Source organism: Petaurus breviceps, unplaced genomic scaffold (genome assembly GCF_028583685.1).
Source record: "Petaurus breviceps papuanus isolate PSGF00001 unplaced genomic scaffold, PetGlider_PUasm1.0 183, whole genome shotgun sequence".
NCBI lineage: Eukaryota > Metazoa > Chordata > Mammalia > Diprotodontia > Petauridae > Petaurus > Petaurus breviceps.
The window spans coordinates 4,872,235-4,895,753 of NW_027185791.1; the positions used below are offsets into that span (position 1 = coordinate 4,872,235).

Sequence of the window (23,519 nt, forward strand, 5' to 3'; positions counted from 1 at the left end):
AATAAGGTCAAGCTGTTTACTTCTCATATGTGAAAATATCAATACTTTAAGACTGTAATTATTACCTGGGTATTTGAAAGAAGGTTTGGATCAAGCTGAATATGATGGGTTGGTCCAAAACAAAAACTATAGGGAGAGGTAAAAAGGAGCAACTATCTCATACAAATGAGGTATCAAAAGAAGAAATGATATAGAAGAAGCAAACAGGGGTGAAGGCTTGGTAGTGATGGAACCTTACTTCATCAACATATACATCTATAAAGGTATTAAAGTCTTCTAAATTTATAGATAGGGATTTATAGAAGGGCATATAGATTGAAAATTAGGAATATGAGAGGAGAGGATAAGGAAGGGACTCTTACAGGAGTGGGTATGATAAGGAATAGGAGGGGAAGGGAATGGTAAAAAGTAAATTAGATACATGAGAAATAGGGTAAACAGGGTGGGAATGATAAATAGTGAGGAAAAATAAGATAGAGGGAAATATACAACCAGTAATTTAAAATATTGAATGTTAATGGGATGAATTTAACCATAAAATGGAAATGGATAGCAGAATAGATTAAAAATCAGAATCTAATAATATGCTGTTTAAAAAAAATTGAAAATGAGAAATATACACAAAGTTAAAATAAAGGACTGGAGTAGAATGTATTATGCTTAAACTAATATTAAAAAATCAGGTGTAGCTATCATGGGTCTCAGACAAAGTTAAAGCTAAAACAGATTTAATTTAAAAAATGAACAGGGAAAAAGCTAAGTGTCACCAATATTTTTCAATATTGTTTTACAAATGGTAGCAATAGCAATAAAAGAAGAAATAATTGAAAGAATCAGAATGGGAGATGAAATAGAAAACTATCTCTTTTAGCAAATGATAGGATGATATATTTGGAAAATCCTAAAGATTCTTCTAGAAAATTAGTTGAAACAATTAGCAATTTTAGGAAATTAGTTGTATATGAAATACACCCATGTAAATCATCAGAATTTTTACATATCACCAACAAAACCCTGCAAGAAGAGAAAGCAACAGATACCCTATTTAAAATAACTGTATTTCAGGAGTGGGGACTTGCTTGAGCTCTCTCCCAAACCCTCTAAATACCTGTAAAAAATAACTCTAAATAAATTCTACAGCTACAGAACCCACAAAATGGCAGAGTGAAACAAATCTCCAACCCAAGACAAATTGGTAGGGTGACAGAAAAGCTCTAGAACACCTGACTAGGAGTGGAGAACAGTCCAGTGTGGGCCATGTCACCACAGACAGTGACAGAGCAGGTCTCAGGGGACTGAATCACTGGTAATCATGGCAGTTTCCAGACTTCTCAACCAACAAACCCCAAAGACAATGTAGAAGGACAGTGGGAAAACTCTGTGGAACCTGGTGAGAGAGGAGCATGGTCCAGTCTCAGTCCTGGGGTGGCAGAGGTCACAGTGGAAGCTACTTCCAAAGGTCTAGACCCAGAGGTGTTGGGAGGATCAAATGGCTGATCAGAGTGGGGTTTCATGGATCTATTTGCTGGCAAAATTCTCTTGCTTTGCCCTGCTTGGATATGGGTCAAGTCCTGGCTGGCAGTCCTGGGATGAGGAGGAGTGCTAGTATGGCAGAGCTTGTGGCTGAAGTGGAGAGGGAATCCTTCTCACAGTTCCAAGGCAGAAAAGAGTGCTTGTGGTCACTCACAGACCAGAGCACAGGTCAAGAAAGGAGTAAACTGTTCTCATTTGATCATATCACCTTGGGAGAGCCAAAAATTTACAGGTACCTAGAAGTATCTCTGAAAACAGCAGCACAAAATCCCTGAAGGTTGGGACAGTATGCCCACCCCCAACCAATTGGAAACAGAGTCCTATCTTGACAAAGAGTTAGAAAGTCAAGTATTTGCCTGGGAAAATGAGCAAACAGTGTAAAAAACCTTAAGAATATAGAAGTTTACTTTTGTGACAAAGAAGACCAAAGCATGCAACCAGAAGAAAACAAAGCCAAAGCTCCTACATAAACCCAAAATGAGAGTGATGCAAGAAAATCATGAAAAAAAATGAGTCAACAGCTTGCTAAAGACCCCAAAAATACTGAAGAAAATAACACCTTAAAAAATAAACTAACCCAAATGGAAAAAGAGATCGAAAAACTCAATGAGGAGAAGAATGTCTTAAAAAGCATAATTGGAAGAATTCACTGATAACCTCCTGAAAAATATCCCAAAAAGAAGAGTCCTAGAAATATTATAGCCAAATTCCATAGTTCCCAGGTCAAGGGGAAAATATTAGAAGCAGTCAGGAAGAAACAATTTGAGTACTGTGGAAACATAAACAGGATGACACAGAATCTAGCAGCTTCTACATTAAGGGATCAAAGGGCTTGGAATATGATATTCCAGAGGTCAAAGGAGCTAGGATTAAAACTAAGAATCACCTACCCAGCAAAACTGAGTTTAATACTTCAGGGGAAAATATGGAAATTCAATGAAATAAAAGACTTTCAAGCATTCTTGATGAAAAGACCAGAACTGAACAGAAAATTTGACTTTCAAATTCAAGAAGCATGAGAAGGTAAATAGGAAAAAGAAATAAGGAACTTATTAAGATAAACTATTTACATTCTTAAATGGAAAAATAATAATTGTAATGCATGAGACTTTTCTCAGTATGAGGATAGCTGAAGGGAATGTGTGTGTGTGTGTGTCTGTACATGTATGCATAGACAGAGGGCACAGGATGAGTTGAATATGAAGGAATGATATCTAAAAAATAAAATTAAGTAGTGGGAGAGAAATATATTGAGAGAAGAAGAAAGGGAGACATAGAATAAAGTAAATTATCTCATATAAAAGAGGCAAGAGAAAACTGTTACCATGGAGGTCAAGAGCAGAAAAGTGAAAGGCAATGAATCGACCTTAATCTCATTGGATTTAGCTTAAGGAGGGAATAGCATACCCACTCAATTGGGTATTTAACCCTACTGGGAAGTAGGGGGAAAGGGAATAAGAGTGGGGATGATAGAAGAGAGGCCAGATTGCAGGAGAGGGTAGTCAAAGGCAAACACTTTTGAAAAAGGACAGGGTCAAAGGAGAAAATAGAATAAATGGGGGTGGGGTGGGATAGGATGGAGGGAAATCTAGTTTGTCTTTCACAATATAAGTACTATGGAAACATTTTGCATAACTACACATGTACAACCTATATTGAATTGCTTGTCTTCCCAGTGGGGGTGAATGAGGAGAGAAGAAGGGAAAGAATCTGGAAATCAAAGTTTTAAAAACAAATGTTGAAAATTGTTTTTTAAAATGCAACCTGGGAATAAGATATACAGGCAACAGGATATAGAAATCCATCTTGCCCTACAAGAAATTAAGGGTGGGATGGGGGAGGATAAAAACAGATTGAGAAAGGGGTATTCAGTATGTTTGCTATCTTGGGGTGGGGTACTGCTTAGATGGGGAGAAAATTTGTAACTCAAAATCTTGTGGAAGTGAATGTTGAAAACTAAAAAATTAATATATTTTTAAATGGAATTGGTCAAATGGAAAAGGAGGTCCAAAAGCTCACTGAAGAAAAATAATTCCTTCAAAATAAGAATGGAGAAAATGGAAGCTAATGACTATGAGAAATCAAGAAATTATAAAGCAGAAACAAAGAGTAAAAAAGTAAAAGACAATTTAAAATATCTCATATTTTATGAATATTAAACCATATTTTATATATTTATATTACATATATAATTACATTATATAATATAATGTAAATTATGTTATATATAATATAAATTATATATTTTTATATATAAATATATTTATGACCTGGAAAACAGATACAGGATTTTAAAATTTTAAAACTTTTGAACTACCTGAAAGATATGATTCAAAAAAGAGCCTAGACATCATTTTTCAGAAATTATCAAGGAAAACTGCCCTGATATTCCAGAACCAGAGGGAAAAATAAAAATTGAAAGAATCTACTGATCTCCTCTTGAAAGAGATTCCAAAATAAAAACTCCTAGGAATATTGCAGTCAAATTCCAGAGTTCCCAGGTAAGAAGAAAATACTGGAAGCAGCCAGAAAAAAAAAGAAAACAATTCAAATATTGTGGGAATACAATCAGGATAACACAAGATCTAGCAGCTGCTACATTAAGGAACTGGAAGGCTTGGAATATGATATTCCAGAGGTCAGAGGAACTAGGATTAAAACCAAGAACCATCTACCCAGAAAAACTGAGTATAGTACTTCAGAGGGAAAAATGGACATTCAATGAAAGAGAGAACTTTCAAACATTCTTGATGAAAAGATGAGAGTTGAATAGAAAATTTGACTTTCAAATATAAGAATCAAGCATGGAAAGGTAAATAGTAAAGAGGAATCATAAGGAGCTTATTAAAGTTGAACTGTTTACATTCCAACATGAAATATGATATTTGTAACTCATGACCTTTCTCAGTATTAGGGTAGTTGGAGGACATAAAGAAAGAGAGAGACAGACAGAGAGAGAGAGAGACAGACAGAGAGAGACAGAGAGAGAGAGACAGAGACAGAGACAGAGAGACAGAGAGAGACAGAGAGACAGAGAGAGAGAGAGACAGAGAGACAGAGAAAGAGACAGAGAGAGACAGAGACAGAGAGAGAGATGATAGATGGCACAGGTATGAATTGAATATAGAGGGATGATATCTAAAAAATAAAATTAAGAGGTGAGAGAGGAATATATTGGGAGAAGGAAAAAGGGAAAAATAGAATGGGGGCAAATTATCTCACATAAAAGAGAAAAGAAAAAAAGCTTTTACAATGGAGGAGAAGAGGGGGAAGGTGAGAGGGAATGAGTGAACCTTATTCTCATCAGATTAGGCTTAAGGAGGGAAAAATATACACACCCAATTAGGTATCTTACCCTAAAGGAATGTAGAGAGGAAGGGGATAGGGGGAATGTTAGAAGGGAAAGAAGTTTGGGGGAGAGGGTAGTCAGAAGCAAACACTTTTGAGAAGGGTCAGAGTCAAAGAAGAAAATAGAATAAATGGGGAGGGGGGGATAAGATAAAGGGAAATATAGTTAGTTTTTCACAACATGACTATTATGGAAATTTTTTGCATAACTACACATGTATAACCTATATGGAAATGCTTAGCTTCTCAATGAGGGTGGGTGGGGAGGGAAGAAGGTAGAGACTTTGGAACTCAAAGTTTTAAAAACAAATGCTAAAAATTGTTTTTACATACAACTGAGAAATAAGATATACAGGCAATGGGATATAGAAATCTATCTTGCCCTACAATGGAGAAGGAGAGGGCAGGGTGGGGGGAGGTGATAAAAGGGAGGGCAGACTGGTGGAAAGGGTAATCAGAATGCATGCTATCTGGGGAGAAAATTTGGAACTCAAAATCTTGTGGAAATGAATGTAGAAAACTAAAAATAAATTAATTAAATAAATTTTTAAAAATAATTGTAGATGGTGTAAAATGCCTGAGCATATATCTGCCAAAACAGACCCATGAAATACATGAACATAATTTCAAAATATTTTTTATACAAATTAAGCATGATTTAAATAATTGGAGACATAATAAATGTTCATTTTTTGTAAAGCCAGTACAATAAAAGTGACAATTTTACCTATTTATTCAATGCCAAATCAATTAAATTACTAAAAAAAAATATATTTTACTGAGTTGGAAAAAATAATAGCAAAATTCATTTGGAAGAACAAAAGGTTAAGAATTTCAAAGAAACTAATGAAAAAAATTAAAGGAAGGTAGGTTGAGTAGTATGAGACCTCAAACTATTTTAAGGCAACAAATCTCAAAACTATTTGGTTCTGGCTAAGATAGAGAGAGGTAGATCAGTGGATACACAAATATACAAAACAACAATAAATGATTATAGTGATATTGGATTTGACATGTAAAGACTCAAGTTTTGGGGACAAGAATTCATTATTTGGTTAAAAAAATAAGGAAGCTAGAAAGCAGTCTGGCAGAAATTGGGCATAGATCAATATCTTGAACCATGTACCAAGATAAGGTCAAAATGGATACATGACCTATATATAAAGGGAGATAAGACAAGAAAATGAGAAGAACATGAAACATATTACATATCAGACTCAGGGATAGGAGAACAATTTACAAATAAACAAGAGATAGAGAGTTTTGTGAGGTATAAAATGGATAATTTTGATTATATTAAATTTAAAAGTTCTTGTACAAATAAAATCAATGTAGTCAAGATTAGAGGGAAAGCAGAAAATGTGGGGGGAGGATTTTCATAGGCAATATCTCAGTTAAAGGTCTCATTTCTCAAGTATATAAAGAACTTTGTCAAATTTATAAGAATATGAAGTCAATCCCCAATTGATAAATGGTCAAGAATATGAACAATTTTTCCATGAAGAAGTCAAACCATATATCATTATATGAAAAAGATCCTCTAAATGATTATTAATGAGAGAAATGCAAATTAAAACAACTTTGAGGCATCATCTTCCACCTATCAGATTGGTTAAAATGATAGATACTCTTCATTTGAGGAATGGATAAAAAGTTGTGTTATGAATTTGTGATGGAATACTACTTCCCTGGAAGAAATGATGAGCTGGTTGATTAAAAAAAACACAGAAAACTTGAACTTGTGAAAGAAGATGCTATGTACCTCCAGAGAAAGAACTCATAAATAGGGGCGGCCAGGTGGCTCAGCAAGTAAGAGCACTGGCTCCAGTTTTGGAATGACCTAGGATCGAATCTGGGCTCAGATACTTAGCACCATACCCAGAAATAACTGGCCATGTAACCTTGAGCAAGTTACTTAACCCCAATTGCCTTAAAAAAAAAAAAAGAACTCATAAATAGAAGTATATATATATATATTTATAGTCTTACATATATGTCTATATGTGTGTGTAAATATGTTTATCTGTGTGTATATATATTTAATTGTAGCTTTCTGGGGGGGAGAAAAAATAACAGTAGAGAACAAACAAAAATATAATAGAAAACACAGAAAATCTGGGTAGCTTTGAAAACAATGTGTAGTATTTATTACATAGTTGTTTTTTTCTAAGTCAGCAGTCTTCAATGGAAATTCTTTCTTTCATATTCAGTTCTTGTTTTATGTGCTATTGAGTACATGGAAGTGATTTTTCTTTTCTTATTTTGTATTTAAGTTTTAAATTAGTTTAAAAAAATTTTTAAAGATTCTTAAAGGCATAGAATGTCTCACCTTTCTTTTTGTACACCAAACTCCTAATGCAATTTCTAGCATGTATTTGATTGATGGTTGACTCAACTGATTTATTGAATGGATAGTGAACCACCTAGTTTAAACTGATGTTGCTAGAAGTTTGGTGGTAAATGGAAGGACCTGACATAAAACATTGGCTGGAGGGAAAGTTTGAGGTTAGAGTAGATGGAGGGGGAAGACTCCGAGGATAACAAGTGATTCAAGATGTGTGAGAAAGAATGATCTATGGATCTGAGTCTCAGATGATGGGATAGAATCAAGGGTAAAATGGCAGAATTAGCCTTGGAAAGGAGTAGAAACATCTCTCCTACTCTGGCAGGAGGGAAGCAAAAAGATTAGTAAAGACAAGAAGATTTTGATGTATAGAGAAAATGTGATGAAGACATTCATGATACATCGTCTCAGTAAAGTAGGAGATCACCCAGCTTTATCTAAACAGGACCAAGAGTAATAAATAATGGGGAGAATGGATTTTTGGATTATCCACAGCCTATGCCACTGTCTTACTTCAGAGAAGTAATTTTTGTGGCAGAGAAGGAAACTGATTACATTTATTATTTGCTGGGTTTTTTCTTATTATCTCCATTTTCTCTTCCTTGTTATTCATACTTTGTACATTCAACATTTGACCCCATTAGTTTTGTCACTGGCCCCTTTCTTGGATTTTGTCTTATGTGAACCTCTGGGCTTCTCAATTGCTATTTTTCTTAACTTCTAGGCAGTTTTATCCCCTTGGCCTTTTCAATTAAAATTCTTCTGATTAGAATTGCAAGACTCCAGGAAAATATATTTCTTATTAGCCATGGTTAGATGCACTTCATCCATAGTCAGAAACCATTCATTTCTGTTTTAAACTACAACGTGGAAATCCAAATCCCATTCTTAAAATCCATCTTAATAATTTGAACACATCAAATCTGCCCTTCTCTTTTAAGTCTTTTTAATATCTGATGGGCAGTAGTGATGAAAATAGCACCTGTGCCACTAAAGTCTTTAGTTTTTTGCCTCAGACTTTGTGGTCCTTAGGAATGCTTTCTTGTTTGTTTCTGTCTCAAGAGATTGCTCCTGAACTGACCCTTAAAGGAAAAAAAGGCTTCTGAGAGTTGAAGAAAAAGGTGAATATATTTTAAGGATGGAAGGAATGGTCAGTGTTATTATGATTCTGAAGACTTCTGTCATATCCCTTTCATAACTCTTTCATGTCTTCTCATTTTATGTTTTTGGACTTCTTAATAACAGCTATTTTTACTTACTATATTTTCCCCTCTTGTTTTCATTTTATTCTCTTAATTTAGAACAGTTTCTCGGTAACATTGCTATCACTTTGTAAAGTTAGGTTTTACATCCCGGCACTTGAGAGACTCATCATGTCTTTGGATTTTCTGTTAAAGGATAGGTTATTTTAACTCCAAGAAAACTGTTATTCTATGTTTATATTTAAACAGAATGAAAAGTCACTTAGTATGATTAACTGAAAGAGATATCAACCTCCTTTTCTACTTTATTATTTTTAATGAGATTATCAAAACTCATAAGTTTTACTGTAATGTCTTATGAAACAATGATATCTATTCAGAGAAATGGTTAAAGAAACAAACACTTAGGTATCACTTGGTATCTTTCCTGCAAATTCTTAATTGTTATTGTTCATTTTAATCTAATCCTTATATACACCCCATTGTTGAGCAGTGTCCTTATTTCAACTCACCTAGAAACTTTAGATATAGTCAGACAACTCCCTCCCTAAGTGTTTGTTTTAAAATTTGTAATAATGTTCTTCTCTCAGTGTTAGACTATTTAATAGAAAGACATGAAAAATACTAAGGAATTTGTCAAGAAAAAAAGCACAGCATCTGAATTTCCATTAATACACTTATTTCCTAGCATCACATAGTACTTATAAAAATAGACTATACGATAATATAGAGAAATTATAAATAATTTAAAAATATTTGGTAGTCTAAACTGCAATAAAATGGTAATTAAATCAGGAATCACACTCAAAAAATACAAACCTAAATGGGCATATCCTCTCATCCAAAAGTTAGACTGTTAGGCATATCCTCCAAGTAGATCAAAGATACTTCACAACTAAAAGTCCCACATACACCCAAATGTTTATAGCAGCAATTTTTTGGCATGACAAAGACTTAGAAACAAGGCATATTCCCGTTAATAGGGGAATTGGCTAAATTTTGGTAAATGAAAGTAATAGAAATTATAAGAAAAGATTAATATCAAGAATACAAAGAATCACAAGAAAGTTTATATGAACTGATAAAAAGCAAAGTAAGCAGGACCAAAAACAAAACAAAACAACACATAAATAACAATTACACAATGTCGATGAAAACAATAAATAGAAATCAGTCCTGGGAAAGAGTCCTAAAGAAAAGACATAAGTATGCATCTCTTTTTTTTTTTTGGAAGAAGCAGGCCTCCGTGGATATGAAACCCACATATAATATCACATTTTGTTGATATATTGATGTTTTGCTAAATTGTGTCTCTCTGTCTTTCTCTATGTCTCTATCTGTTTGTTTCTCTCTCTCTTTTAATTCTTTGTTATGAGAATGGTATTTCAGGAGGGAGAAAGGAAGAGATATATTGGAAAAAAGAAGGTGTTATGAAAACAAAATGTATCAATTAATTTTTTGGAGTGTGGTGATAGCATTATAAAGGTGAGGCAGCTGTGGCTCATGAATAACTATGAATGCTGATCATATGTGAATAAATTTAATTAGTGACTTGAGTAAATAACCAGTCTGCTGTCAGATCAAGAAAATAATTGCAAAGGACACTAGATAGGTCAATTACAAAGGAAACCAAGAGAAATAAAAGTAAGATTTTTCAGCTTGTCCAGAACTACAGAAGAGCAAATCCAATCTCCAGTAAGCAGATAAAAAGCTAGCATGTTATTGGAGTGGGGCTGTTCTAAGGAAGCCAGTGAGAGTTTCAGTAAATGGTCCTGAAATCAGCCATTCTCTTCCAAACAAGGACACTCCCAGGGTCAGGGGTAGAAGAGGTCACAAGTCAGCCTGAGCTACAGTCCAAAATACCTGAAATCAGATTCCAGCACTGACTTGTTAAAACAGACGTGGAGTATAGTGATCATCCCCATGGGTCACTGTGCAAGGAGACGGGGCCTACCTATGAACTCTTTGGAGCACCGGGAGTCATAGTAGGGGCAAGGCCAACTTGGTCTTTGATCACCTAATGGTATTGGGGGAGGGAGGGTGGTGTTCACAGGAGGTCATGGATTAGGGTCGTGTTCAACATCAAACTGGGACTTTTTAGGGCAAGAGCAATGGATAGAACCAGCTAATTATTGGGGGATTGTGAAAGGAAGAGAAAGAGATGGCCTAAGGTCAGCACTTATATTGTACCATCAGAATATTAAGTCAAAGACAGGAATCAAGGCAGATTTAGTAGTGCCTAGTAACAACCACAAAGTCCAGAATGGGAGTGGTATCAGAAGTGCATAGGAACAGTACCAACCAGAATCAAATCCTGAAGTACCAGAGACTAGACCTATCATAAAGTCAAAATCTAAGAACTTAAGTCAAACATATGAACAAACAAGAACTTCCATGTGTTGAGAAAAGCCCAGGAGGAAAACCCAAATGGAATAACTTAAGAACATAAAGTAGGGCCTTGAAGGGAAAATAATAACTTTACTGCGCAATCTCTAAGAGTGGTTAAATAGAATGAAAAAAACACTTTCAAAAATTAGAAATGAGAAATAGACAGGGAAAAATATAACAGAAGGTAAAACTTATTCAGATAGTAGACTCTGAAAGAGAACAGAGTCAAACCAGTAATTTCATGAGACAACAGGATTAGAACAAAGTCAAAAATCTAAAAAAAAAAAAATTAAAAGGATCATACAATGAAAAAAAAACTGACTTGGTAAACAGGTTGAAGAAGGATAGTTTAGGAATAATTGGATTCCCTGAAAGCATGACCAAACAAAAACCTGGACGCCATATTTCAAGAAATCATAAGACAAAACTTCCTGCACCTTTTAGAAGTGGCAATGCAGCTTCATGTGAGAAAAAGGTAGGACATTGCAGCTGGGTTGTAGAGAGCTTAGTGGTGAGTAAAGTGTAAAAACTACCGGAAAAGTAGAAAGAACTCAAGTTGTGAAGGGCTTTAAATGCCAAATAACACATTTTAAATTTGATTATGGAGACAACAGAGAATCACTGGAGTTTATTAAATAGGAAAGTGACAAGGTCAAATTTATGCATTAGGATACTCATTCTTGCAGTTGGGTGGAAGATGGAAAGGAGGGGAGAATTGAGGCAGAGAAACCAGTTAGAAGGGTATTATAGGTAAGAGGTGGTGAGGCCCTGAACTTGGGGTGTATCTATATGAAAGAAGAGAGTATTTATGGAAGATGTTATAAAAGCAGAAATGACAAGATTTAACAATGGATTGAATCAGTGAATGATGACATCAAGGTTATAGACCTGGGTGACCAACAAGATGGTGGCACGATAAATAGAACCAATGGAAATTTTGGAAGACAGGAGAGTTTCAAAGGAAAAACAAGGTAATATGTTTTGTGAATATTGAATTAAGTGCCTACTGGACACCCAATTCAAGATAGCCAAGAGGCAGCTGTTGATATGGAGCTCAGGAAGGAGGTTGGGTCTCAATATATGGATCTTGGAATCATCTACATAGAGTTAATAACTAACCAACACATGAGAATTGATGAACTGAGTGAGACAGTAGAGTGGTGGAGAAGAAAAAGGTCCAGTACAATCTTAGGGGAAAACTCATGGGAAGTGAATAATGTATGGATAAAGACCCAGCAAAGAATACTGAGAATGAATAGTTAAACCGAATAAATAGTTAAACACTTAAAGCAGCAAAAAAGCAGAGTCATAGAAACCTAGAGAGAAAAGGATGATTAACAGTGTTGAAGGCTACTGAGAGGTCAAAAAGGATGAGAACTGAGAAAAGACCATTAGATTAGGGAAATAAGAGATTAGTGGGAAATAAGATATTTGTGGTAAATTTGGAGAGTGGTGTCATTGAGTAAGGTTGGAACCTAGCTTGCAGAGAATTTAAAAATGAGTAAGGGGATATGGAGTCACCAGATGTAGGTGGCTTTCCCAGGTAGTTTTTGATGAGTAAAGAAAAGAGATAGAAAATGATAGGTAGTGGTGATTAAGGGAAAGTTTAGTAAGGCTATGAGTGTGTTTGTAGGGAAAGAGACAGAGGAGAGGGAAATATTGAAGATCAGAGAATGGGAATAACATTGGGGGCAATCTTTTGGATAGTAGGGGATGGGATAAAGAATGCATGCAGAGGGGTTTGCCTTAGTAAGAAGGACCATCTCTTCATTCAAGACAGGAATGGAGGAAGAGCTAGTGAGAAAAGATGTGAGAAGCAGTGTGAGAAGAGAAGGGGAGAAGATGGTGCTTTCAGAGTATGACCTCATTGGGGTGGGGGGGTTAAATACAATAAATCTGGGTGAAATGGTGATAGCTTCTGGTAACTATACTAAGTACAGAGGGTTGCCTTTCACTGCACAATCATGGACTTTCTCCTCCTCCTATATCCTGAAGACCATCATGCTCAAGGCTCTGGGAATTTCCCTGTTATCCTCTTTACTCTTCTCTTCTCTGTCATAGTTCATAAGTTATAGCTCCTGCCCTAGTATTGTTGGGCATTACTTTTCAAATTTTAGAGATCTTGGATGACACCCTAGTTTGAAGTCTGAACACTGAGCTGGTATTCTTCCCTTGATGACCCTGCCTCCCATGATTAAGCCAACGTGTCTTCTCAGATGCATGAAAATGGTAGAACAAATGACTTCATATTAAATGAACCAAATCTTCTATTACATCCCTTATATGTTCCCAAACATCAAAACTGTGCATAAAACAATTTTTTGGAGCTTCTCCTTGCACCATCCTTAAACTTCTTCCACCATTTGTAACATGATCCTCCCTTGAAGTTGGTTCCTATGGCTTGGCTGTTTTGGCCACATTAAGTGCAAAGAGTTAGTTGTTATCATCCCTTCCCTTGTGAAGAAGCAGCTTTTTCTAACAATTTGTGCAACTGAATGAAGTTTTAGAAATTGATAAGATAGTGGAGTTTCAGAGCTTATGAAAGGAATTGTACCCAGTCAGGAAGGATATTTGTTTGAATCTGTATGACTGCTCATTCTGATGTTGCTTTTTAATTTACTTTGAGATGGAAACTTCACTGGAAAAAATGGTTTATATTTCATTAAATGTCAACTAAGGCATGTGCATATAGGCATATAAATGTATAATAAAATTTATATGTATAATATAAATAATATAAAATCTATGTATATTGTGTATATATATGTGTGTGTGTATATATATGTGCACATTAAATTTCTGTTTGCATATGGTTGAGAAAACACCTTTGTATGTATTTTCATGAATATGTAGTTCTTTTTACATCTCCAGAGAGTCAATTTCCACAGTTAATCCCTCAAAAATCTGGCGTTCTAGAAAGTTCATACTTTCTATAAAGAAGCTAGAAAATATGATCCATAGGAACAATACTGTATGGTACATTGAAAAGAACAGCTTCTAGGAGTCACAAGACCTAGATTCTAATCCTGGTTTTTTATTAATTGTTTGATATTGAGCATGTCATATAACTTCCATGATCCTTAATTTCCTCATTTTGAAATGGGCATAACAAATCTATTTGCCTACTTCATAAGTATACTGTGAGATACAATGAGATAACACAAGCACTTTAACTGCAGAATACAATAGGAATATAACTTTATTTTTTACCTATAAAAACATTGAAATTTGCTGCTTCATTATAATGATAGGCTAGCAAAAAATTGAAAGTGCTGATTTTTGTTTATTTATGAATTACAGTTAGTGTTATAAAAATACGAAGATATTTTCTTTCACTCCAATTTTTTCAGAAGGATTTATTTACTGGTTCTCATTTAGAGAAACTAACCTGTTAATATGCAACACTGTACACACATACTCACACATAAAATGTATACCACACACATATGCTGCATATAAAACAGAGCTTGTCTGACAGAAATTTGAGGTTTTATCAACTTCAAGTCATAGAAAGCATATTTTAAAATACTTCTCTATTACTAAGGTTATCTAGCTTGAGAGGAGATTTTAAAACTTTTACCTATTTCATTCTGGCTAACTCCAAAACTTTTCTGGCATCAGAGAACTGGGAAAAGTGAGTATATATCCACACAATATGTGGAGAAAGCACGCAGTGCCTGACTCAGTCCATCATAACTCCAGGAGAAAAGAGTAAAAGGAGGTAGCAATTTGCACGTTTGTTTGTAATGCTTGTTCCAGGTGCAACTACTAAAAACATAATGATGTATATATTTGGAAATTCATAAATTAAACTGCATCAAACCATTTAAAAAAATTGTCAGTGAGTACATTTGGCCCTATCAGTCCCCTTTCTTTCACAGATAACATAGTTTATAAGCATGTCAAAAACATTCTCAATATATAGACTTCCCTGCCCAAGGAATATAACAAAAGTTTATCTCTCAGGATAAAAATTTATTCTCCATTTTATGCATTAGTGCAGTTTAACAATGGTTCACATTACCAGTATCAAACAATGATGTGATTGGAGTTTTTATATCATTTTATTTAAGATTTTGGTTTAATGGCTAATTACTTACTTTGGTTTTCTAATTTATAGCAAAGAAATATTGAGAATTAAATGGTCATTAAATGACAAGATCAGTGCAATCTTTACTAGGAACAAAACTAGTCTCTTTTTAGTTCAAAGGAAAATTTAAGACTTAAGATACAGACAACACAAAAATAATGTATTCTGATTATTTTGACTTGCGACCATCTCTCTTACCTTTCAGTTTCAGCCCTTTGCCATCATATATCGGGCCCCAGTACAGTTGGTGAAAGATAGGAAGAAAACTACCCAGTTCAAAGACTGGAGTCTCTTCTCCCTTAAGACTTTAGAATATTAGCATTTGATACTGCCTGGGTAACAGGAATCCAAACTCTTTGTCCTCTGGATGTAACCTGGCAACCTGGCAACAAAAAGAATGTGACTGTGTTTTGTAGCAGCTAATTGAAGAAGTTTAAAACAAAAATGAAGGAACTCAGCAGCAAGCTATGAAAATAGGTAGAGGCAGCAACTTTCTCATAAACTAAACTATAGGACTAACTCCTATATTCTGTTCAAAAGGAATAGAAGAAAAATAAAATAACAGAGGCTCTTTCTTTAGCAGGGAAAAGGAAAGGAATAGACCATGATCCTTTAATAAATAGATTTTTCTCTTATGTTATTTCCATTAAGTTGTTTACTTCTCTAGAAAAAATCATTGAAGATCGTACTTTGTCTAGAAGAACTTGGGTCTAGTTGAGGTATATGTTAGTGGGTCACAAAGCATTAATTTTGAATAAATCCAAAATGCAAGGTACACCAAAATATGTAGTTTTTGAAAATGTATATTTTCACTATAAATCTGAATTCTTTGTTAAAATAAGCAAAAGAAAAATGTGTAAAAATATCCATGAAATGATTTTCTTATTTTATGTAGTAATATGTATAGTACATTTGTACCAGATATATATATATATACATTTTATATTATACTTCTATATGATTTATTATATTTACCTTGTGTATATGTGTGTATATATACATATATATTATTACCATACCTAATATAGCATAATATAGTAATATTAAGTAATAATGCAGTTCGCTAATTTTTTTTCCTGTTATACCAATCAAAAATTGATGACAGAGGTCATCTATAAGGCTGTTAATTCTCTTTAAGTAACTGATGGAACATAAAGCTGAACTGAAGTAGATAACCTCTGAAGGATTTCCTAACTTAAAGGTTTTGTTATTATATTAAATACCCCACAATATAGCTATCTGCAGGCAGAGGTGATCTGGGACAGTGAGTTCACTGACGTAGGAAACTTCCTCTTTCAATGTAGGTCAGTGCATTCTCTGAAAATTAAGCTCTTAAAGAGTTGCCAAAAAGCACTGAGAGGTTAATTGACTTGTCCAATTATCACACAGTTAGTAGATGGTACAGGTGGGAATTGAACCCAGATCTTCCTGGTTTCAAAAGCAACTCTATCCATAACACGACATTGCTTCTCCAGTGAGTAGAAGTGATATCTTAATGAAACTATGCATTCTTGTACTCTATTCATCCTTCTATTTCTTTAAGGCTCAGTGAAATCCTTCCTGATCTCCTCAACTGAAAACACTGACTTCCCTCTCAATTTTTCCTAAAACCTTTTGCCTTGATCTCTCCTTTATCCTCATTATTCCCTACATTGTCTTACACTTACATGGACATAACATATCCTTTATCAGAATGTAAGTTTTTTGAAGGCAAGGCCTGTGTCACACCTTCCTTCTAGCCCTAGAACTTTCCTCATTTTCCTATATGTTTTCCCATAAAAGTGTTCAATGTTCAATATGAGTATCACATATGGAATAACTTTTTGCTTCCTCATACACACATATTCACACACACAGCATCAAAAGACATAACACACAAAGACTCATTGGAGCCCATGAACATATATATATTCAAATAGCTAATCATACCCACTATACTCCCCCAGGAAGGTCAAATCCTTTTGTGTACTACTTTAAAAAATACTTTCAGTGGAGTCAAGATAGGAGTAGAAGCAGGACCTCCCTGCTGCTCTGGCTTCCACCTTCCCCAATTCATGTAAAAAGGGGACTCTAAACAAACTTTGGAGCTGCAGAACCCACAAAATGACACAGAGAAGCTAACCTGCTGCTGAGAATAGCCCGGCAGGCCAGCAGGAATCCAGCTCAGTGCTCTGGGAGCTGAGCCCAGCCCCACACCGAGGATTTAGCCCCAGGGCAGGCCTGACCAGCCTCCAGCCTGAGGGATTCCAGATTTGCAGCAGCTGTGGACATTTTCAGATATATCAACACACAGATTCAAAGGACAAAGGACAAAGTGAGAGGTCAGTGTAGTCTGGACTTTGGGACCCAGTAAGTGGGAGTGCATGGCTTTTGCTGCCAGGGCGAGAAGCCGCTGAGACTCAGGCACAGCCAGCAAGCACCATGTGGCAGCTTCAGCTCCTGGCCTGTAGAGTGTAGGGGGACCAAGCACCAGTCTCAGGGGTAATCTCTCTTGCTTTAACCTTCTTGGATCTGGATTGCAGTCTAGGGTGGATGTCCTGGGGTGTGTGCCCAGCTTGCCAGAGCATGTGGAGATCTCAGAGAGGGCACCCATCTAATACCTCCGGCAACTGAGAAAACCCCAGCATTTGGGATGAAAGCTCCCCTGTCTGGTGGCAGAGTCTTACTGTGGCAAAAAGCCCAGGGGTCAAGTGACTGAGAGGCGACATGACCAGGCAAACGAAACAAAGGAGACAGAAGATTCCAACGTTACACTCCTATTTTGGGGACAAAAAGGAGCAAAGCATGGAATAGGAGGAAGACAGTGATGTCAGAACTCCTGCACCAAAAGCTTCCAAGGAAAATACGAGCTGGTTACAGGCCATAGAGGACCTTAAGAAGCAGATAAGAGAAGTGGAGGAAAAGCTGGGAAGAGAAATGAGAACAATGCAAGAAAATTATGAAATGAGAGTCAACAGCCTGACTGATGAAAATAATACCTTAAAAAATAGACTAACTCAAATTGCAAAAGAAGCTCAAAAATGAAATGAGGAGAAGAATGCCTTAAAAAGCCGAATTTGCAAGATGGAAAAAGAAGCTCAAAAGCTCAATGAGGAAAATCATTGATTCAGAATTAGATTGGAGCAAATGGAAGCTAATGACCTTATGAGAAATCAAGATGCTGTTAAACAGATCCAAACAAATGAAAGAATAGAAGGCAATGTGAAATATCTCATGGGAAAAACCACTGACCTGGAAAATAGATCCAGGATACATAATTTAAAAATTATTGGACTACCTGAAAGCCATGATCAAAGTAAGAACCTAGAAATCATCCTCCAGGAAGTTCTCAAAGAAAACTGCCCTGATGTTTTAGAACCAGAGGGCAAAATAGAGGTTGAAAGAATCCACCGATCACCTCCTGAAAAAGATCCCAAAAAGAAAACTCCTAGGAATATTATAGCCAGGTTCCAGAATTCCCAGATTAAGGAGAGAATATTACAAGCAGCCAGGAAGAAGCAATTTGAATATTGTGGAAACCCAATCAGGATAACCCAGGATCTGGCAGCTCCTACACTGAGGGATCAAAGGGCCTGGAATATGATATTCTGGAGGTCAAAAGAGCTGGGATTAAAACCAAGAGTCATCTACCCAGGAAAACTGAGTATCGTGTTTCAGAGGAAAATATGGTCATTCAGTGGAATAGAGGACTTTCAAGCATTCTTGTTGAAAAAACCAGAGTTGAATAGAAAATTTGACATTCAAATACAAGATGCAAGAGAAGCATGAGAAGGTAAACAGGGGAAAGAAATCATAAGGAACTTATCAAACTTGAACTATTAACATTCTGTAGCAGCAAGCACCCCAGCGTCCTCAGGGTGACTGCCAACACAGGTTCTTGGATCTGCTTTGATAAAGGAAAGCAACTCAAAATGGGTTAACAAGCTTACTTTAATCAGTCAGATATGTATGGTTTACCTAGTTCAGGGGGAAAAGGTCAACACCCTGGACTTCAGAGTATACAGATAGAATTATCAAGACAGAGAAACAGATCAAGTAAACAGTTTCGAAACTGTCCAACAATTACATCCATACCAAATCAACATCTGGGTTTCATCAACATCTGGGTTTTTCAAAGCCAGGGGGCTCTCAACAACGGCTTCCCAGAGTCTCATCTGATCAAATCACAGAACACTTCTCAAAGTGAGCCCCAAAACAAAGGTACACATAAGGGCTTATATAGCCTTCTCCTGGCTCAGAGAATGTAACAACCTTATTGACCCACTGGCCAATCAAAAAGTATCTACTGAAAAACAAGCCTCCCACCCCAGGCTCCAGGTGCACTTTAGCCTAGGGGCAGGAAAGATCTTTAAAATTTACATTCCCATTACACATTCCTACATGGAATAAGAATAATTGTAACTTATGAAACTTTTCTCAGTAGTTGAAGGGAATAGAAATATATATATATATATATATGAGAGTATATGAGCATATGAATACATATGTGAATGTGTGTATATATGTTTACAGGTATACATAGATAGAGGGCACAGGACCAATTTAACAGGAAGGAATGATACTTAAAAGGTGAAATTAAGAGGTGAGAGCAATATAATGCGAGGAGATGGGGAGAGATAGAATAGGGTAAACTATCTCATATAGAAGAGGCAAGGGAAAATGGTTACAATGAAGGGTAAGAATAGGAAGGCAAAAGGGAATGGGTCAACCTTATTCCCATTGAATTTGTCTCAGGGAGGGAATGAAATACACACTAAATAGGGTATTTCACCCTCCAGGAGAGTAGGGGGGGGGAAGGGGATGAGAGGGGGTATGATGGAAGGGAGGACAGTTTGGGGGGGAGGGAAGTTGGAAGCACCCACTTTTGAAAAGGGACAGGATCAAAGTAGAGAATAGAACAAGTGGGGGATGGGATAGGAGGGAGGGAAATACAGTAAGTCTTTTACAATATATCTACTATGTTATTGTTTTGCATTAGCCACACATGTACAACCTATACTGAACTGCTTATCTTCCCAGTAAGCGTGGGTGACAAGGGAGGAAGGGAATGAATCTGGATTTCAAAATTTTAAAATCAAATATTCAAATATATATATATATATATATATATATATATACTATTATTAATACTATTTTACATGTAATTGGGAAATAAGATATACAGGCACTGAGGCATAGAGATCCACTGGAAACATCAAAAGAGGTATGGGAGAAAATATGGGAGAGAGCAGATTGGAGGACGGGATATCCTGTGGGACTGCTATTTTTGGGTGATGGGTAGGGGAAAAACGGGGAGAAAATTTGTAACTCAAAATCTGGCAGAAATGAATGATGTAAATCAGAAGTTAATAAAGCATCTGAAAAAAAAACTTCCCATTCACCTTGGGTTTGTACCATCTAAGCACCGAAATATCATGGGAAATTGGCAAAGGTATAAAATTCTAGGGCTCTCATGACATGGTTTTTGTCCATTAGCTGATGGGTGCTTACTTCTCTGTTCATTTCCTCTTTCTGTGAGAAAACATTGTTCATCTGGGAAGTTTATGCTCAACTCTTGACTGGGGTACTTTTGAACTGGGGATTACCCTGGGGACAACACTTAAGTCTAGAAAAATCCATTCTTAGAATCCCTAATCTTTGATTTGGGTTTAGAAAAAGGAATAGAAAAAAAATGAGTCAGAATTGGGAGGTCCAGACTTACCCGGGCATTGACAGGCCATTCAACATATATTTCCCTTGCATATCTCTAGTCTCCTCTCCTGTCAAGGCAAGGATTGGTAGAGATCCTCACTGAACCCCTTTATCCTCTGGTCTTAGAGTTCACAGGAGAAAATAAAGGAGGTAAAAGAGCCAACGTATTTCACAGCTCACTCTTATAGACTAAGAGGCAGTGGATTCTCTAACCAAACTGCCTCAGTCAACCAATCATAAAGAGGCAGACTTAACTACTGGCAACCAATAAGAGGAGCTCACTATATCTTTTCTGCACTATTTGTTTTGCCTTCTCAGCGATCTCTTCAAGGTGATTGGTAGAATTATCAAATTGAACAAGTGCCTTCCTCATTACCCTCAATACCTAAGTCTAAAACTTGATTTACATTGATTACATTTGAGGTATAGCTGTGGACATAACATATACCCCCTGCCAATCCAATAACGTCATTTAGTATTTTCCACATAGTATATACTTATTTAACTCATACCCTCTAACTGAAGAGACTTATTTGCTCCTTGTTAGTTTATCAAAGCACTCTATTCCTCTATTAAAACTAGCTATCTCTAACAAACTTGTGAGATGAGAGGTTTCTTTAGAATTAATTGTCTAATAAGTATTAAAAAGAACTTTTACACGCTTTCACACAGACACAATCTGCTCAGGTATTGAAAATGGGACCTATTAAGAGCATGTAGAGAAAAAAATACATCCTGGACCCAAAGACTAACCCCAGAAAAACATCATTCAAACATTCAGTTCCACACAAAGGCAGGTAGTTGTATTTAAAACTTCACCCACTTGAGGCTCCTGCCAAGAGCTCTTAACCCTGACCTGGAGTGACTGCTTTCAGGAGTTTGGAGAATAATGCAGGCTTAGAGCAACCTGAGCATTTGTTAGCTTGGTAACAAGGGAAGCTTCAGGGCTTTTGCTGTCCCTTCTGAGTAGCTGCCCAGCTACAGGCCTCTCTATATTCCCTCAAGTGTGTCTCAGTAACTAGCTTTGGGAAAATGGGCTTTGTGTTTCTCAGAGTTGAGAACCCAGTTCAGCTTCATAGGTCTGGAGTTTCAGCATAAGTTGAACCTTTTGGTTCAAGTTTATTTGGTCTTGGCAAACATGCCTTCCTGTTTTCAAGGGAGAGAAGGCTTTAAAGATTTCTTCTTTTTTTAAGAAAAGCTCAAAAGGCATCTTAGACATCAAATAACTCTTACAACACAATCTTTTAATGATTTCAGTATAAATGAAACAAACATATGGATTCCATTTCCAGAAATTACATACGGTCCCCCAAATTAAGGGAAAATGTGCTCAGCCCAATGTCTTCTGGGTGTTGTGGAGCCCCAAACATCAGAAGAACAGTTGGAAGCTGATGAATCCAGTATATTTACCCATCTCTATTTATAACACTGGCAAAATGCCCTTGATTCATGAAGGCTCCTAAGCAGCTCACATCTGTTGGTTAGGCAACAAACAGCAGCAGCTTCCAAGATAACTATGCTCAGGTCCTTCTGAGCTCAATTTGAGAACAAAGACGCCATAGCCTTTATTCAATCAGTTTCCCAATAGAGCTGATTGTATTTACCATTACAGATAGAACCCTTGGTTATTGGAGTTGGAAGGGATCTTAAGATTTCCTATGAAGGATTCTTAACCCAAGGTCTGTAAACTTGTTTTTAAAAATATTTTTGATAACTGTATTTCAATATAATTGACTTCCTTTTAATTCTGTGTATTTTTATTCATTTAAAAGGGTTTTTTCCTGAGAAAAGGTTCATAGATTTCACAGACTACAAAAAGGGTACAGGACAGAAAAAAAAGTTTAGGAACTCCTGATTAGTTCAACTCCCTCATTTTACAGATGAGGAGACAGAAATGATTTTAAGCAGCAATTTACCCCCCCCCTTAATCCTCTTTGTATCGTTTGTGATACAGTCCTTGAATTTCTTCTATTTCCCAAGGCATCATGGAGAATCTTTTGACTCTATACCATAATTTGAAAAGCCCAACAAAGTAGGATGTCTCATCAGCACATCAGAACCCACATTCTGACTCACAAAATGTACATTTACTCTCCTAGAAAAATTCCAGGCCATTTTATTTTTCACAAAACTGTAGCTGTTGTATCTGTGTTCCACACTAAACTTTTTATTAAAGGAATAAAGGAGATTGGTTTTATGCAATAAAAGATATGTTGTTGCTGTTTTCCCCTATGGTCTGTCTCATTGATGTAGTGCCACTGATCTTATTCCATGAATCTGTTCTAACCCTGCACAAAGCCATGTGAGAATTTTTCCCTGGTGTCCATAGCAGAAGTACAAAGTAGACATTGCTGAGATTCAATAAAAATAAATTGAGAAGATAATTGATTCTCTTCAAAATAATTGCAGGGAATTATACCATTTTAGAGTCAAATGGGACAGTGTAATTTCTCCTTCCTGCCTATCTAAAATGAGGTTCAATATGTTCAACCTTCATGAGTAGTTTTCTCTCCAGCAAGGCATTTGGTTTTCTATGAGGTGATCTTTTAGCCAATTCCAAATTGTCTACAATAGGATTTTTTAAAAACAGTTTACTGCCTTTAACTTCTAAGGTACTCAAAAGTCAGTACCATTATACAGAGCACCTATCAGTAAACTAAAAGACAATAAATCCACTTAAAAATCCTCACATTCAAAAATAGTAACTTGATCTTGCTTAGCCCTCTCCCGCCATAGTGCCACACCATCCCTCTCTTTTGTCTCCTTTTCAGATACGTTTTGCCTTTCCAACACCATAAATACAGGTGTTATCCTAGTCAGTCTTCAACTTTCTTCTTTTCTCTACATACTACATATTTGGGTGACCTCATCCATTTCTATGACCTCATTTGTCATTTCTATATGAGTGATTCCAATTTGTACT

General features: G+C 36.1%; 1 protein-coding gene across 2 annotated transcripts in view; it reads right to left on the reverse strand.

The window, feature by feature from the left end:
- The window catches only part of LOC138160958 (zinc finger protein 474-like), an 89,860-nt gene extending 74,585 nt beyond the window's left edge, over positions 1-15,275 (reverse strand). For both annotated transcript variants that reach the window (XM_069087749.1, XM_069087748.1), the window contains exon 1: positions 15,104-15,275. The gene's annotated coding sequence lies outside the window, so the exon portion shown is untranslated. The remainder of the gene's footprint in view (positions 1-15,103) is intronic.
- Positions 15,276-23,519: the final 8,244 nt, after the last annotated feature.